This window comes from Rattus norvegicus, chromosome 2, assembly GCF_036323735.1.
Source record: "Rattus norvegicus strain BN/NHsdMcwi chromosome 2, GRCr8, whole genome shotgun sequence".
Taxonomy (NCBI): domain Eukaryota; kingdom Metazoa; phylum Chordata; class Mammalia; order Rodentia; family Muridae; genus Rattus; species Rattus norvegicus.
In genome coordinates, this window is record NC_086020.1 from 237932475 (window position 1) to 237949591 (window position 17117).

The window sequence follows — 17117 nt, forward strand, 5'->3', positions numbered from 1 at the left end:
CTCACTCAGGATGACATTTTCTAGTTCCATCCATTTGCCTGTGAATTTCATGAAGTCATTGTTTTTGATAGCTGAGTAGTTCTCCATTGTGTAGATGTTCCACATTTTCTGTATCCATTCCTCTGTTGAAGGGCATCTGGATTCTTTCCAGCTTCTGGCTATTATAAAGAAGGCTGCTATGAACATAGTGAAGCATGTGTCTCTGTTATATGTTGGAGCATCATGTTGGTGTATGCCAAGGAGTGGTATAGCTGGGTCCCCAGATAATATTCTATCCAATTTTTTTAGGAATCTCCAGACTGACTTTCAGAGTGATTGTACTAGCTTGCAATCCCACCAAACCAGAGGAGTGTTCCTCTTTCTCCACATCCTCACCAGCATCTGTTGTCACCTGAGTTTTGATCTTAGCCATTCTGACTGGTGCGAGGTGGAATCTCGGAGTTGTTTTGATTTGCATTTCCCTGATGACTAAGAATGTTGAGCATTTTAGGTACTTCTCAGGCAGTCAATATTCCTCAGCTGAGAATTCTTTGTTGAGCTCTGTACCCCATTTTTAATAGGGTTATTTGTCTCCCTGCGGTCTAACTTCTTGAGTTCTTTGTATATTTTGGATATTAGCCCTCTATCAGATGTAGGATTGGTAAAGATCTTTTCCCAATCTGTTAGCTGCTGTTTTGTCCTAACAACAGTGTCCATTGCCTTACAGAAGCTTTGCACATCAATGAGGTCTCATTTGTATATTGTTAACCTTAGAGCATAAGACATTGGTGTTCTGTTCAGGAAATTTTTTCCAGTGCCCATGTGTTCCAGATGCTTCCCTAGTTTTTCTTCTATTAGTTTGAGTGTGTCTGGTTTGATGTGGAGGTCCTTGATCCACTTGGACTTAAGCTTTGTACAGGGTGATAAGCATGGATCAATCTGCATTCTTCTACATGATGGCCCCTATTGAACCAGCACCATTTGTTGAAAATGCTATCTTTTTTTCCACTGGATGGTTTTAGTTTCTTTTTCAAAGACCAAGTGACCATAGGTATGTGGGTTCATTTCTGGGTCTTCAATTCTATTCCACTGATCTACCTGCCTGTCTCTGTACCAATACCATACAGCTTTTTTTCACTATTGCTCTGTAATATTGCTCTAGGTCAGGGATGGTGATTCCCCCAGAAGTTCTTTTATTGTTGAGGATAGTTATCAATATCCTGTTTTTTGTTTTTTGGGTTTTTTTTTGTTGTTGTTGTTTTTGTGTTTTGTTTTGTTTTGTTTTGCTATTCCAGATAAATTTGCAAATTGCTCTTTGAAGAATTGAGTTGGAAGTTTGATGGGGATTGCATTGAATCTGTAGATTGCTTTTGGCAAAATGGCCATTTTTACTATATTAATGACAATCCATGAGCATGGGAGGTCTTTCCATCTTCTGAGATCTTCCATTTCTTTCTTCAGAGACTTGAAGTTCATGTTATACAGATCTTTCACAGAAGTATTTTATGTTATTTGGGACTATTGTGAAAGGTGTCATTTCCCTAATATCTTTCTCAGCCTGTTTATCCTTTCAGTAGAGGAAGGCTATATATTTGTTTGAGTTAACTTTATATCCAGCCACTTTGCTGAAGTTGTTTATCTTAGGAATTCTCTGGTGGAATTTTTGGGGTCACTTAAATATACCATCTTATCATCTGCAAATAGTGATAGCTTGACTTTTTCCTTTCCGATTTGTATTCCTTTGACCTCCTTTTGTTGTCTCATTGCTCTGGCTAGAACTTTGAGTACTATATTGAATATGTAGGGAGAGTGGGCAGCCCTGTCTAGTTCCTTATTTTAGTAGTACTGCTTCAAGTTTCTCTCCATTTAGATTGATGTTGGCTACTGGTTTGCTATATACTGCTTTTACTAAGTTTAGGCATGGGCCTTGAATTACTGATCTTTCCAAGACTTTTACCATGAAGGGGTGTTAAATTTTGTCAAATGCTTTCTCAGCATCTAATGAGATGAGCATGTGGTTTTTTTATATATTGGATTATGTTGACGGATTTCTGTATATTGAACCATCCCTGCATCCCTGGGATACAGCCTACTTGATCATGATGGATGATCATTTTGATGTGTTCTTGGATTTGGTTTTCAAGAATTTTGCATTGATATTCATAAGAAAAATTGGTCTGAAGTTCTTTTTCCTTGTTGGGTTTTTGTGTGGTTTAGGTATAAGTGTAATTGTGGCTTCATAGAAGGAATTGGGTAGTCTTCCTTCTGTTTCTATTTTGTGGAATAGTTTGGATACCTTTGGTATTAGGTCTTCTATGAAAGTCTGATAGAATTATGAACTAAACCCATCTGGTTCTGGGCTTTTTTTTTTTTTTTTTGGTTGGGAGATGTTGTTGTAAAAATATAAGAAATTTTAAAAAAGTATTGTTTTCTTTTACCTTGCTAGGTCCAGCACCTCAGTGCCCCAAGATGTCTGCTAGATATCTTGGCGGAAACACATCTCAACTCCTTGGCGATGGCCCAGTGTCTCCTGCCGCCACACACTTTCCTACACTCAAACTGTCACATAAAAGAACACACAACACAATAATCTTTGACCCAAATGATAAGATATAATTACCCACCTAAACATACAAAGCCCAGTACCATCCATCCCTTAAGAACATTAATAACAACCTGTAAACACACAGAGCGGAATCTTAACATCACCTACCATATTATCCTTCCACGGCTTCTCTCCCTCTCCCTCCTGTCTCCCCTCCTTTCCGTTCCAGTCTCCTCCTCTTCCTTCAAACTTCTCTCCCACCCATCTTCCTTCTCCTCCAATGACAGGCCTCCTTCTATCCTGTACCTGCCCCTCACCTGTAAGTTGCAAATTCAATGGGAAGAAGGTTCTGGTGAAGTCACCTGAGTCCTGAGTAAGTGATTAGGCAGCTGTCCTTAGGGCAGTGGAATTAGCATCAAAATATAGATAACTCCAGGGCAAACCACAACAGGGAGACTTTTAATTACTGCTTCTATTTCTTTAGGAGTTATGGGACTGTTTAGATGACTTATCTAATCCTGATTTAACTTTGGTTCCTTCTATCTCTCTAGAAAATTGTTTCATCCAGATATTCCAGTTTTGTTGAATATAGGCTTTTGAACTAGGATTTGATGATTTTTTTAATTTCCTCAGATTCTGTTGTTATCTCTCCCTTTTCATTTCTGATTTTGTTAATTTGGATACACTCTCTGTGCCTTCTGGTTAGACTGGCTAAGGGTTTGTCTATTTTGTTGATTTTCTCAAAGAACAAACTCCTAGTTTTGTTGACTCTTTGAATAGTTCCTTTTGTTTCTACTTGGTTGATTTCAGCCCTGAGTTTGATTATTTCCTGCTATCTACTCCTCTTGGCTATATTTGCTTCTTTTTGTTCTAGAGCTTTTAGGTGTGCTGTCAAGCTGCTAATGTATGCTCTCTCCAGTTTCTTTGTGGAGGCACTCAGAGCTATGAGTTTTCCTCTTAGCACTGCATCCATTGTGTCCCATAAGTTTGGGTATGCTGTGCCTTAAATTTCATTATATTCTAAAAAGTCTTTAATTTCATTCTATATTTCTTCCTTCAAATTGTCATGGAGTAGAGCTTTGTTCAACTTCCATATATATGTGGACTTTCTGTCACTTTTGTTGTCACTTAGAGTCACTTAGTCAGTGGCGATCTGATAGGATACATGGAATTATTTCAATTTTCTGTTGAGGCCTGTTTTGTGACCAATTATAAGGTCAGTTTTGAAGAAAGTACATGAGGTGCTGAGAAGAAGGTATATTCTTTTGTTTTAGGATGAAATGTTCTATAAATATCTGCTAAATCCATTTGGTTCATAACTTCTGTTAGTTTCTCTATGTCTCTGTTTAATTTCTGTTTCCTTGATCTGTCCATTGATGAGAGTGGGGTGTTGAAATCTCCTACTATTATTGTGTGAGGTGCAATGTGTGCTTTGAGCTTTAGTAAGGTTTCTTTTACGTATGTAGGTGTCCTTGCATTTGGAGCATAGATATTTAGGATTGAGAGTTCATCTTGGTGGATTTTTCCTTTGATGAATATGAAGTGTCCTTATCTTTTTTTTTTTTTTTTTTTTTTTTTTTTTGCTTTTCATTGAAAGTCGATTTTACTTTATATTAGAATGGCTACTCCAGCTTGTTTCTTGGGACCATTTGCTTGGAAATTTGTTTCCAGCCTTTTACTCTGAGGAGGCGTTTGTCTTTGTCACTAAGGTGTGTTTCCTATATGCAGAAAAATGCTGGGTCCTCTTACATATCCAGTCTTTTAGTCTATGTCATTTTATTGGGGAATCGAGTCCATTGATGTTAATAGATATTGAAGAATAGTGATTGTTGTTTCCTGTTATTTTTGGTGTTAGAGGTGGAATTATGTTTGTGTGTCTCTCCTTTTTGGTTTGTTGCACGAAGATTACTTTCTCGCTTTTTCTATGGTGTAGCTTCCCTTCTTGTGTTGGAGCTTTTCATCTATTATCCTTTGTAGGTCTGCATTTGTGGGGAGATGTTGTGTAAATTTGGTCTTGTCATGGAATATCTTGGTTTCTCTATCTGTGGTAATTAGTAGCCTGGGCTGGCATTTGTGTTCTCTTAGGGTCTGTATGACATCTGTTCAGGATCTTCTAGCTTTCATAGTCTCTGGTGAGTAGTCTTGTGTAGTTCTGATAGGTCTGTCTTTATGTGCTACTTGACTTTTTCTCTTACTGCTTTTAATATTTTTTCTTTGTTTTGTGCAATTGGTGTTTTGACTGTTATGTGATGGTTGGAATTTATTTTCTGGTCAAGTCTATTTTGAGTTCTGTAGGCTTCTTGTATGATTATAGGCATCTCTTTCTTTAGGTTAGGGAATTTTTCTTCTATAATTTTGTTAAAGATATTTACTGGCCCTTTAGGTTGGGAATCTTCACTCTCTTCTATACCTATTATCCTTAGGTTTGATCTTCTCATTGTGTCCTGGATTTCCTGGATGTTTTGGGTTACGAGCTTTTTGCATTTTACATTTTCTTTAACAGTTGCATCAATGTTTTCTATGGTATCTTCTGCCCCTGAGATTCTCTCTTCTATCTCGTGTATTCTGTTGTTGGTGCTTGAATCTATCACTCATGATCTCTTTCCTAGGTTGTCTATCTCCAGGGTTGTCTCCTTTTTTGATTTCTTTATTGTTTCTATTTCCATTTTTAAAACCTAGATGGTTTTATTCAATTCCTTCACCTGTTTGGTTGTGTTTTCCTGTAATTCTTTAAGGGATTTTTATGTTTCCTCTTTAAGGGCTTCTACTTGTCCTGTGTTGTCCTGTATTTCTTTATGAAGTTATTTATGTCCTTCTTAAAGTCCTCTACCATCATCATGAGATGTGGTTTTAAATTCAAATCTTGCCTTTCCGGTGTGTTTGGATACCCAGTATTTGCTTTGGTGGGAGAACTGGGCTCTGATGATGCCAAGTAGTCTTGGTTTCTGTTGCTTAGGTTCCTGTGCTTGCCTCTTGCCATCAGGTTGTCTCTGGTGTTAGCTGGTCTTGCTGTCTCTGACAGTGGCTTGACCCTCCTATAAGCCTGTGTATCAGCACTCCTGTAGACCTGTTTTCTTACTGTCAGATCTGGGAACAGAGATCTGTGGGACTTGGTCAGCTCCAGGCACAGGCAGAAACCAGGAGGGTCCTGTCCCAGACTGCTCTTAGGTTTGGGCGTCCTGAGGCTTCCAGGCAGGTTGCTTGGAGCAGAAGAGTTGGTCCCACCTTTGCTTTCAGATGTGTCAGTGCTCCTTGGTGACTAACTGGCTTTCAGCTCTGGGTGCAATACTCTAACTCTTTTAGAAAAGGTAACCTCAGAACACAGACTAAACCAATAGTTACCACAGTTTGGGCACTGTACAGCTGAACGCTATGCCGCGTGTCTTATGTTTCACTGCTGGCTCTGTATTGCCCTGGGATATTAGCTTTATTCCCACAGATTTCCTGTAGGCCAGGCTGTCCATCCCTGTCTCCTAAATTGCAGCAATAGCTTCCTACCTGGCCTTCTTACTCCCAATTTACCAGTGCCACCTCCATTGTCCATACAACCTTTGGAGTGGCCTTGTTAAACATTACATCAAATCAAGTCCTGCCCTGGAGGGTCCCCTCCCACCTAACTGACAGACTGACTTCCTCCACTGTTTCTTTTTTCTTTGACATTCTGCTTGCACAAAGTATTAATGTTATAAAAAACATCTAGAACCTGTGTATGTGGCAGAAGTGACCGTTTTCAGATTGGACTAAGAAACCTAGGAAGGGAGAGCACCCTGTGTTCTGTGTATGGTGGTGAGAGATGAGACCAATGACATCACAGGGGTTCTTACAAGAAAAGGAAGAGGGCAGGTCACAGGCACTGGAACACAGGACCCTGGCAGTTTGAAGACGGAAGCTAAGGAGCCCAGGAATCCTCTGGAAGCTGGAAAAGCAAGGGAACTATGGAGAGAGGGCAACCTTGGCCCTGCATGTTACTTTGAATTCTGTCCAGTGAATCTATTCAGGACTTCTGCCTGAACCACAGGCTGCCACTGTGAGTTACAGTATGCCACTGTGACTCTGACCACTTGTTCCTGACCCATTTGATGTGAATCCCCTCTCACGGACCTTCCATGAATCAGACGTACCAATCTCACTCTTGCTGGTTCAAGACTTTTGGGTTTACTGTTCTCCTTGCTGGAGTGACCCGCCCATAGATGTGACTGCTGCCTCTGAAGACTGTCATCCGCCCGCCACTCATGGTCACATACATTGCCAGCTTTGGAGAGGATCAGATCAGAAGGAGCAAAGTGCTCAGCTAGACTGAAGTGGGGCTTCTCCTAAACGCTTGTAAGATGGACCTCTTATTAAACGCTTCTCCCTCTGTAGACCATTGCCCTTGGAACCTTGTCAGATTTGGAAACTAAGGACAACAGTCAGAGAAGTGTCCTACTCATTCCTTTTCATTTCAGCATTTCGTCGGTTGCCACAGAAGATGTCCAAGAATGGAAGCGAAGATCTTTGCTGACCACAGCACCTGTACCATGTTCCCGGAGTTTAGAGCTTCTTTTCTGTTTGAACAGCAAGCTCGGTACTTGCATCGTATTATCGCCATGGAAAAACACAAACATCCATTCAGCTTCTTCCCAGGAGGCCAACTGAGAAGCAAGTCCCACAATTCCTTGCAAAGATGGCGCTTTCCTCATCCTGTGGGCGTGGCCGCAGGGTTGATCCCCCACACACACAGAGGGCAACGTGAGTCTCCTGAAACGTGTCTAATGGCACTGGTGTGGGCACGTGGAACCCAGGCTTGATGGAGTTAACGATCATCTCAGACCATTGAGCCGCAATGAGAGAGATGCGTTGGCTGTGAGGAGGAGGAGCCGTGGGTCTGAGGAGCAGGGCAAGAGGCTGCAAAAGCTTCTTACAGCCCGCACCTTGGTGACCACTCTCAGTGGGAGACGCAGAGCTGCCTCCAACAATCGGGCTCATGTCAGGGAACGAGTGCTGCCTCTTTCGAAGTCCTCCTCCCATAGCTCCACATCTGTGTCCCTTTGTGTTGTGTGACTGTGACTGAGACTCCCTGGCCAACACCGAGTCTCATAGCCACCACCTTCAAGTTTAGGGTTGGAATCAATGTATCCTAAAGCTGCTTCCAGGAAACAGTAGAGATGCTTTTTTTTTAAAAAAGCCTTCACTTTTTTATTCTTTGTGCACAAAGACTAGCACAGTCGGTCTCACTGGGTAGACAGTAAACTAATCCATTCAGGTCGCTTTATCCAACTTGATGAAGCCTACGTCTTTCCCGCGCTGAGGGAAGCACTAACTGCACACGCTCAGCCTGTATTTACAGATCAGACCACGGCGGTTAGAGCAGACGAGGCGAGAGCGAGAACCCTGGCCGAGCTTCCGTGGGTGACTCCAGTACTTAAGGACAACCAGGACGCTGTCCTGGTTGTGGGAATAGGAGCTAGGTAGTCCAAAGAAAACATCATCTGCCCACTCCTGTTACTCAAGGTGGACTTTCAGGCCTCAGGACTTTAAATCGGGAAGATAATTTTGAAGATTTCAGGGAGGAGAGATCCCTAGATAACCCCCTCACCAGCAGCCCACTCCACTCGCAGTAGGAGCCATCTGGTCTGGATTTATCTGTTGTATCCACGCTGCTTACTGTTCCAGCTTCAGGCCCTCTGCTTGTGAAGGCAGCTTAGCAGCATTTAAATAAGCTGAGTTCTAAAAACACCCTGATTATAAACAGCTCATCGTGTGTTAGAAATGCAAGCTGCACTTCCGAAGATGGCGGCCTCCCGAGACCACGGCAGAGTTTCTGGCCCCTTCTGTTTTGTTCATTTTGCTTTATTGTCCAGTATTGTTGAAAAAAAGAAGAATATATTTGATTTTCCACAATTACCCTCCTACTAAATAATAAATAAATGATATAGCAAACCTTCTTTACAGATAAACTTTGAAGGACCAATTTTTGTTCTGTAAGGCAATGCGTGTTTGGACATTTTAGATTGCGCTCGCATTCCTGTACTGGGTCTGCAGGAAAGAATGAAGATGAACTTAAAAGTTTAACATTACATTGTGTGTGTGTGTGTGTCTGTCTGTCTGTCTGTCTGTCATCTGTCTCTGTTTCTGTGTCTCTGTGTTTCTGTCTGTGTGTGTCTTTGCGTGTACGTCTGTATGTAACATAGGCATTGCTATGCACATGTAGAGGTCAGAGGACAGATTGTAGACAACACTTCTCCCTTTCTACCCTGTGAGACCCAGGATTTAACTCTGGTTGTCAGCCTTGGCCCCAAGCAACTTTACCCATAATAGGATCTAAAAGCTGTTGTTTTTATATTATGGAATCCTTCATGAGTTTGCACGCTATCCTTGTGCAGGGACCATACTAATCTTCTCTATGTTCCAATGTTTAATGCACGGCAGAAGCGAGCACTAAAGGTTTAGTTTTGTATGGAAATGGTAACTGATGGTGTTAATAAGATTTTTCTGATGTAAGTTGCCAACTTAAAACAAAAATTAGACTAGTTTTTACCTTTCCCTAAACGTCACATCTTACGATCTTTACTTAATATTTTATAAGATTTATGAATGAGCAGGTAAGAAACATTCAGTGTGTTGAAACAATTCTACTTGGATATGGAATAAACTGTAATCTAAACACACTTTAGTCGTATGTCCTGGGGCCTCTTTCCCTGCAGGCACTTCAGTGGCTGCCAATGGTGTTTTCCTGTATCTCCCATCCTCTTTCCTTGGGTGACAGTTTTCTCTCCCTGTGGCCTCTCCTTTACTGTCTTTTCTGGTGAGACTACCCACTGCAGCAACACCACCTCTGGCAGGGAATCTTATCGTGACCGAAGCTAGGCTTCTTGTCGCCTTGTTTCTTAGGATGCCGTAGTCCAGTTGTGAGGTAACTATGTGACCTCTAAATAGAGAAGTCCACGGAGGAAAATAAGTCTAACTGCTAAAGGGCTGTGCTACACACAAAGACAAAAGTTAAATCAAAGACTTTAGCTTTTTTTTTCTGTAAAAAGAAGCAGGAAAATATGGTGATGCCTGGAGAAAATAATATAAGCAGGAAGGTTGTTTTTTAAATGTTTGTTTGCTGATGAAAATGATTTGTCAGTGAGAGAAATATTTGAACCTAAGATTTAAGAAAGCATCTTATGGGTAGTTGTGGGAGAGGAACCTAGGGGACAGAGAAGATGGTGCTATCGTGCAGAAAGGTGAGCTGCTGCTCTCCCACCACAGAAAGAGAAGCAGAGTGTGTGGGCAGAGCCTCAGGGAGAAGATGTGTTTGGTTGTGTTGCTGCTGGTGTTTGTCTTTAAAAACATGGCCAGTGAAGTAGGAAGAGGGTGGCGAGGTTCTCAAGCAAGAGACAGGATAACCAAAGAAGACGGTTACTAGGAACACAAGGATTGATTGGCAGCACTGGGGGATGGCTTAATATCTGGGGACAGAATAACCATAGTTTTCTTCAGACATATTTAGACTCTAAAGGGCGGTAGACAAGATAAGGAGGAGGTAACTCTAAATCCGAGGATGGACTTGGGGAGTGGCTTGAATGCGAATCATCCTCATAGACTCATGTATTGGAATGTTTGTTCCAGCTGGAGGAACTGTTTGGGAAGGGTCAGGAGGTGTGGCCTTGTTGGAGGGGGTGTGTCCCTGGAGGCAGGCTTTGAGGCTTCAACAGCTCACACCATTCCTAGTTAGCTTTCTCTCAGTGTCTTTATTGTGACTCAGATGTCAGCTCTTAGCCACTGCTCCAGTGCCATGCCTGCCTGCCTGCCTGCCTGCCTGCCTGCCTGCCTGCCTGCTGCCATCCTCCCGTCCACGATGGCAGTGGACTCTAACCCTAGGCAACCATGAGTCCCCAATTAAATTCTTTTATACATTGCTTCGGTGCGCTGTCATGGAGGTAGAATAGTAGCTAAGACAGGTGAAGACAATGCAAAGGAAGCATTAGAAATGTAAGAACACATTGGAAGGAGTATTGTGTACTGGGACTAGGGCACACAAGAGAGGAATGGGGGTCTTGGGAGATAAATGGTAAAAAGTAGGAGGGGCAACAGAACAAAGTGCTTAGCAAAGCAGAATGTTTAGATCTGGGGTATCGCATTAGTCAGGGTCCTCTGGAATCACAGGACTTATGGAAAGTCTCTCAATAATATTGAGGGAATTTACTGTGATGACTTACAGTCTGTAGTCCACCCAGCAATGTGCAGCTGTGAATGGGAAGTCCAAGAACTCAGTATTTGCTCAGTCCCACCAGGCTAGGTGTTTCGGCCGATCTTTTGTATAAGCTGGAATCCTGAAGAAGTAGGTTACAACAGATGTGCTGGCAGGTAAGGGCAAGCAAGCAAAGGATGAAACCTTCCTTTTTGACCTATGTAGGCCTCCAGTGGAAGGTGTGGCCCAGATCACAAGTGAGTATCACCGTTCCTAGACCTAAGCTTTTCTTGGAACTTGCTCTGTCCCAGGCTGGCCTTGAACTCAGTGATCTGCTTGCCCATCTCCTGGGATTAAAGGCACGCATCAGCCTACGCTTTTCACAGTTCTTATGCCTCAAGATCTGGATCAAAAGCATGTGTCACCCCATGTCAAGATCAGAAGCCCGTGTCTTCCAGTCTCGAGATCTGGGTCGCAGGTGTGCCCTCCATTTCTGGATTGTGGTTCATTCCGGATGTAGTCAGTTGACAACCAGGAAGAGCTATCGCAGGTGTGATGGGGTGGAAACTGAAAATGTGGGAGTAGAAAGTTTGAGATGAAGGTGATTGGCGGGTGCAGATCTTTTAAGTGACAAGGGAGGAGAAAACGGTGACCAGTTGCAGAAGCAGAATGACAGAAGACAAGTTCACTGGGGATGAAGAGGCTGATGAATGGAGAGGTCATAGAAGAAGATGGGCCATCCATCTAGTATTAACCTTACCAGGAATAATGGCAAAATAATTAAGGGGAGAGCAAATGCCCCCACCAAAGGATTACATGGTAGAGGTTTTCGTCCCAGTGTGGCTCTACGGGGAGGTTGCAGAGCCTTTAAGAGGTGGAGCCTGGTAGATCTCTAAATCCCCAGAGGCATGCCCTCACGGGAGTGTGGAGATGCCAACCCTTTCTTGATCACTATCAGGATGGTTCTGTCAATTGCTAAGCTCTTTATCTGCTGACCCAAAAGTGAAGGGACCAACAGATTACAGACTGAAAGTTCCAAAGCTGTGAGCCAAGACAGACCTTCACTCTGTATAAGATTGTCCTAGGTATTTGTTAGACAATACAGGAGTCAACAGGAAGTTCACTAAGACAGGGAGAGTCTAAGGAGAGAAGTTTTGACCGGTGTTCACAGTGGTGTGGAAGGGACGGCCATGAGCGAGTGAGCTGGGTGCATAATCTGACGGCCGGGTAGAACATGACAAGCAGGACAGAAAATCGATCCGCACTCACAGGGGCGGCAGAGAATTCTGTGGCTCTGACAAGGAGCCGAGATCCTGTCAGGGATAAAGGATGAGAAACCATACAGAGAACAGTGTGCTGAGCAGGGGATTTCTTTCTGATGACAGAGAGTTAAGAATGTGAGTGGGAGATTTGGACCAGAGAAGCCTGGACATTCTTTGGTCACAGAAATATTGACAGGGTCATCTGGTGGTCGTTTAAAGCAGGGAATATTAGTTCAGATTATTCTTGGAACTTGAGTCAGGCAAATCTGAGATAAGGCGAGAGCAGAACTAAGAGAATCCGGCTGAGTCAGGATCTGTTCTTCTTTACTCCTGCAGCCCTTTGCTTTAAGCTAGCACAGTTCCGTCTTTACTGCAGTCCTCACTACTTTTCTGTGCCAAGACTGTTGTCTCCTGGTGTCTTACATGGCTTATTTGTCTTTGCCTGATTCTCCCCATGGCCCCAGGGTTGTCTCTTTGTAGATTGTTGTTAAACAGATGCCTCTATTGTTCACCTCCAAGTACAGTTTTTCCAGGGCTTCAAGTCACAGCACTAGAGCTAATAAGATGGCCTCACATTCTGGGCTTCTGCTAAGTGAGTAGATCAGTTTTTGTTTTTGCTACACAGAGGGGAAGAATAACATTTTTAAAGATAACTTTTTTTTTCTTGTCTCAAGTTTATTTGTAAAAACAGCATAGGACACTGGTCATCTGCAGATAGTGTGTAGGTGGGTGTGTCCCAGCAGTCCATCTGTCTCCACACTGGCAGGAGCCTGTTCTATGGGGCTTATACTGATGAAGTGAATCACCAAGACAAGTTTGAAAAAAAAGAAAAAAATCCCAGCTTCTATAGAACTGATTGATAGGCAAAACGGAAAGAAAGAGAGAGAGAGAGAGAGAGAGAGAGAGAGAGAGAGAGAGAGAGGATATCTACCTAAACTTTTGAATAATAACCTGCTCCAGTTGATATCCACCAGGAAACAGATCTTGGCTGGTTAACACAGCTCCGTAAAAGGTGGCTAGCAGGGTTGGAGAGCGGCTCACAGTTAAGAGCACTGGGTGCTCTCCCAGGGGACTAAGGTTTAATTCCCAGCACCTTCTTGGCAGTGCACATGTCTGTAACTCCAACCCCAAGGAATCCGATGACCTTTCCTGGCTTCCACAGGCATCAGACACTCGTGTCGATGGACACTCGTGCACATAAGACACGCACATGCATACATTTTAAAGTCCTTTACGTTAGGCTAACCTAGACTCTGGGTGAAGGTAAACAGTCCTCAGTGGGTCGATTGAAGCCCAGCCATGAAGGCTACTGAGCAATTTATTCCGTTTCACGTAGGAGCTGGGTTTCCTGTGTACAGTGTTTGTGTCCGTGATGACCGTGACCGGATTCCGATCACCTTGGAGAGACCTTCCATTGTCTTCAGTTTTCCCACTTGCCTTCATCCTCGTATCCCACGCTGTTACATGGCCACCTGTAATTTTTCATCTCATGCTTTTAGCAGAGACCAGATCTGCTGACCGATGAACCCCAGGGACCCTCTTGCCTGTGCCTCCTTCGTGCTGGGAAAACAGACATGACACCACCCCAGCGTTTTACACAGGATCTGGATGTGGAACTCTGGCCCTCATGTCCACAAGGCAAGCACTTGCTAAACGAGGGCTCATCTCCAGCCCCATTTAAATCACTTTTAACGCGCTTCTCAGTGACAATTTGCTCCCCAGTCATCGCAGTCATTCCCCTTCCCCACGTCAGCAAGACTTTTAACTTTGTGTATCTCACGCACCTGGGGACAAAGCATCGTAGCAGGTGAGGAGGACCCATGGCAAGAACAACTGTGGGGTGAGCCCCGGTGGCTGTGAAAAGAGGTAGTGACAAGGAGACCCTAAGCGCAATCTCAGGCAGACTAGGTTAAGGAGACAATATAGAAGAGAGGAAAGGACACGGAATTGACTGACTCTCAAAATTACTACACTAAGAGATTCTTGAGACCGGGATGGGCTGCTGGGGGAACATTAGCCCATTCTGAACGTTTCCACTAGTTAATCAGCTATCTTACACAGAAGTGATGGAGATCAATAGAAAAGAGGAGACTGGCATCAGCAGATGGTTAGGAGGGGCGCTCGAGTGACCCAGCGCTGAGGTGCACCTTGGAGGAACTGCTACCCCCTCCCTGCTCATCCTCATCTGCAAGTACAGGCATTAGTGACAGGATTATGGGATTAAAGGGGCTTGTATGGGAAGCACTGAAGTGTGCTTCAGAGGGTGGAGGCACTCCGTGAATAGATGAGAATACTGGGAATGGTTACACGTGACACAAACGGACAGCAGCTCCAAATGTTACAGTTTTAGACACATTGGATGGCTACCTAAGGAAACTCGTTTTCCTCACAAGCCAGACGAAAGGCGTGGTTTTATCCTTCTTTGTTCTCTGTTCCCTTTTAGTAGCTGCTGTATGTCAGACCACAGTTCTTGTCTGGAGTTTTCACTTTAAGGACACTGCCCCTTGAAAGACCAAGGACACAGAAATAAATGAAACAGGAGGGGCACAAGCTCAGGGATCAAACGGTGGCACGTTAGACAGTGATGTCACTGTTTCCAGAGTGGTGAGAAGCTCTTGAGGGTTTGTCCCCATCTTTAAGTCACAGAAATGCCCCTTCTTTCTATCTGTGATGCTCTTTTCTCCCTCCCCAACCCCTCCACACCAGCTATAAATGCAGCTTTTGCCCTCCCCTCAGACGTGCAGGGCTGTGGCCTGTCTACTGTTGCCGGAGTCCCAGGGAGACCATGGTTAACCGCTTTCTTTATTTTTGGCTCAGTCCAACTTAGAATTTTCTCTCATATTACTTTTTGCCAATACTTCCGATTGTCTTAACCCCCATGTTTGGTTCTAAATTTGGGGTTTGGGCTTGGTGGCATAGTCAAGTTGAAGCCTATTACAGAGCTTGAAAATCCCCGTCTGAATAGTGCTAACTTCAGGCACAGCTGTTAAGATAAAATAAATCCAAGGCAGCCCAGCAACTAAATACAATCATTTCTCTTCTTAAAGGGACAGGCAGACTTAAATGGTGGTGTCTGAAGCGTGCTGTTTTAATTGGTGCTGAACTGGTCACATATGAAATTCTACATGGCTGTTTTGATTTTGATTGAGAGAGGATTCTACTCAACAACAATTCAACCTGAGCAGTAATCTGCTGATAGTTACTGAATATGTCCAAAAACAAATTGTAAGTGCCAGAGAGATGGTCCGGTGGCTAATAGTGGGTACCGCTCTTGCAGAAGACTGGAGTTCGATTCCCAGCATCCACAGCAGGCAGCTCATGACCACCTATAACTCTAAGGTGATCCAGTATCTCTGACCTCCTCAGGCCCCCGATTTACATATCCCCCAAACCCACCCCCACATAATGAAAAAATACAATAAAAATTTAAAAAAAGAAACTGCCTAGGGAAATATAAATCATAAGAAGAAATACAGATTCACAGATAAGACTGAATTGGCAATTGGAGAATAAATAAGGTTCAAATATTTAGTGGATTCCAGCAACTTAGCCTCCTAGAGTCTGACCTGTCTTGCCGGAAACCCATTAAAATCATCTCAGGACAAAACAAAACAAACTAAAACCTACTTGTTTGTTTGTTTTTTTTTTTTTTTCGTTTTTTTCAGAGCTGGGGACCGAACCCAGGGCCTTGCGCTTGCTAAGCAAGCGCTCTACCACTGAGCTAAATCCCCAACCCCCTAAAACCTACTTGTAATTGATGACGGAAAACTCTTTCAAGAAAATTAAGGAATGGCTGTGACCACATAGAAACTTTTGTCCTATCCCAGCATGCTTGTCATGTAAGAGGATCTATCAGGGCTTCCCTGTAAATGTCAACAGTACACCTCAGATATGTCTCTGTTCGTAACGGAATTATCTGCACATCACTCTTCCTGGCAGGTATCTGTTACATAAAGTAACAGCGAGCAGGAAGACACAGTCATGTGGTCTGAAAAAAAAATCAATAACTTTTGGGGCGATTGCACTTATCAAAATTCTCTTCCTAGTTATGAGATAATTAGAATAAACAGGACTCTGGAGACAGCTTTGCCATGCGAGAATGCAGGCCTGAGCTTCCGTCCCATGTAAAAAGCTGGGCATGGTGATGGCACACCCTCAAATCCCAGTGTGGAGGGGAGAGGCAGAGCCCCGGAGCTCACTGGTCAGGCAGTGCGGCCTAATTCACTGGCCTCCAACCCACTGAGAGACCCCTTCTTCCAAAACCAGGTACGCAGAGCACTGACGCTGATCACGCACACGCACGCACACACACACACACACACACACACACACACATACATTCATGTGCACACAGCAAAGAAAGTAAACGTAGTTCTGAAAAGCTTTCTTCCCTTCAATGTATAATTCTAACAAAAGTCACGGATAAGACTGCCCTGTAGTGATTTGGATCTTAAATGCCCCCAGAGGCTCACTCCCAGATGGTGGCACTGTTGAGAGGCCGGGGAACTTTAGGGTGTGGAGAACTGGGCATGGTAGCATGCATACGTGTAACACCAGCATTGTGTGTGTTATGGGGCGAGAGAGTAAACAGGAGGAACACCAGGACTTGCTCACAGCTATGCTAGTTCTACTCAGGAAGACACCCGCTTCCTAAGGAATGAGGGTTAGAAAGAACAGGACACTCAACATCCTCCTGTGGCCTCTGTGAGCACACAGCCACATGTGCCACATAGGAACTTTCAAAAAGAGATTGGACCTCATTGGAGAAAGTGTGTGGGATGATGTCACAGGTGAGGCAGGTACAAGGTAGAATGAGGCCTGTCATTGGATGAGAAGGAAGGATGGGCGGGAGAAAAGTTTAAAAGCAGAGGAGGAGACTGGAATGAAAGAGGAGGAGGGAGAGAGTAGCCGGGGACAAAATGGCAGCTGATGTAAAGATTCCAAAAGTTATGAATATTCTTTTTTTTTTTTGGTTCTTTTTTTCGGAGCTGGGGACCGAACCCAGGGCCTTGTGCTTCCTAGGTAAGCGCTCTACCACTGAGCTAAAACCCCAGCCCCATGAATATTCTTAAGGGATGGATGTGTACAGGGCTTTGTATGTCCAGATGGGCAATTATATCTTATCAATTGGATCAAAGTTATTGTGTTGTATGTTCTTTCGTGTGTAGATTTAAGT

The 17117-nt window shown here is 43.6% G+C and overlaps 1 pseudogene; it reads right to left on the reverse strand.

Annotated features, from left to right (window-relative positions):
* Positions 1-8841: 8841 nt before the first annotated feature.
* Positions 8842-8940, reverse strand: Rnu6-777 (RNA, U6 small nuclear 777; annotated as a pseudogene).
* Between the last annotated feature and the right edge of the window lie 8177 nt (positions 8941-17117).